General features: G+C 54.3%; 1 long non-coding RNA gene across 1 annotated transcript; it reads left to right on the top strand.

Annotated features, from left to right (window-relative positions):
* The first annotated feature begins 248 nt into the window (after window positions 1-248).
* On the top strand, window positions 249-1,408 carry LOC122193812. The gene is made up of 2 exons (XR_006182987.1): window positions 249-489; window positions 1,032-1,408. It is a non-coding gene; the product is annotated as an uncharacterized LOC122193812 (long non-coding RNA).
* Window positions 1,409-1,697: the final 289 nt, after the last annotated feature.

Genomic DNA, 1,697 nt, shown 5'->3' with positions numbered 1-1,697 from the left:
GAGGGCAAAAGTGAGCCCAGCACGTGAGTTGGGTCACGTGGAGCCACATATCCAGATGGGAACACCAAGAGGAGAGCAGATACGGTCAGGCAGTTGGGAGAGAAGGAGGAAAAGTGTCAGAAACGAGCCCGCAAAAGTCAAGATGAGCAGAGGAGGAGCAGGAAGTGGATGGGGAGGAGGAGCAGGAGGAGGAGCGAGAGGAGGGGCAGGCTGAGATGGTAGAAAGATGAAGAACGGGAGGAGGAGGAGCCAGAGAGGGGGCAGCGGGAGGAGGTGGGGTGCTCCGGGAGCTGGGGCAGAGCTTCCCCTGCAGCTCCTGCAGCCCGAGGAGGAGAGCATGGCAGAGGAGGCTGATGTGTGCCGAGGGAAGCAGCAGCGCTGCGTTTACCCGCGTGGGTGCAGGGGAGAAGTGTTAGGAGGAAGGAGCGTCAGGAGAGGAGCTGTGACGGACCGCCTGTGACGGCTGTGGGTCCCGAGGCAAGTGCAGAGGTGAGGTCCGGGCACTGAGTATTGAGGAGAGAGAGCGAGCCTGGGAAGGAGCGAGAGAGAGGGGGAGAGGTGGAAAACCTTTATGTACCTTGCAGTCCACCGCTGTTTGCAACTGGCAATAAAATAAACGCACTCACTACACGTTGAGATTGTTTTGCGTGGGAAGGTGGTTGGTGAGTGAGCTCCCTGTGTCAGTGTTTGCGCTGGAGATTTCCCATCTTATTCTTCACCCTCTCCTGCTGAGGACAGAGAGTGCGAGAGTGGCTGTGTGGGCATGGGGCTGCCGGCCAAGGTCAGGCCCGCGCAGCAAAATGCGCTCACATCGACACCTAGGGAACGCACCTGATACACGGCAGTCAATCTATTGCATTTCCTTAGAAGTAGGTGCTCCAGAGACTGTCCTACACTCTGCAGTACTGCAGTACTATAAGTGTTGTGCTTTGGCCTGGGATGGAGGGTCTGGGCCTTGCAGAGTCTCCCGCCTGCTGGTGATTGGATTCTTTTCACGAGAACACGGGTGCCTAAGACACGCACGTTTCTAGCTGTTGCAGAACAGTGCTTGCACAGAGCCAAGGACTTTTCTGCTTCTCGTGCGGTTCATCCAGTTTGAGGAGGCAGGGGACAGAGCAGAAGCTGGGAGCGGCCACAGCCAGGAGACAGAGCCACACAGCTGGCGGCCCAGCCTGGCCGGGATGTCACACTCAGCAAGGAAAACTGGAGGTGTCAAGCAGCAGGCATAGGTCAAGGTGGGATGGATGCTGTTGCCTTCCCAAGAGATTGTCCCGTGCCATGAGCCGTCTGTTGCTGGATGTGGCTGAATATTGGCCTGCCTGCGGATGGGAAGCAGCCATTGTGTTGCCCGTTTTCCTTGTCGTGCGGGCCGGGCTTTTGCTTTCCCTGATAAAATGTCTGTCTCTCAGCCCCGTGAGTTTACCTGGCTTCATACTGTCTGTATCATAACAGCCCCTTCTGCTTGACTGTTGGGCATTTTATTGCTGTAGGAGTTTGTGCTCAAAGTTTGGAAGGTCTGCGGACGTGAAATTATTATGGTAAGAATGCTTCACTTATACTGAGATTTTTTACGGGAGTTTTTATATGTAGTTTATCCATGAGGAAATATTGTGGTTATTATAATGTAATCGATGGCAGTTACTTTTTCTTTGTACGTGGATGTAGCTCATACATGTAAGGGTTTGAGAACAGCCTCA

This window comes from Lagopus leucura, unplaced genomic scaffold (assembly GCF_019238085.1).
Source record: "Lagopus leucura isolate 7727_CA_CO unplaced genomic scaffold, USGS_WTPT01 207-0_obj-0_obj, whole genome shotgun sequence".
Lineage (NCBI taxonomy): Eukaryota > Metazoa > Chordata > Aves > Galliformes > Phasianidae > Lagopus > Lagopus leucura.
This window is presented reverse-complemented; position numbering and strand designations above follow the sequence as displayed.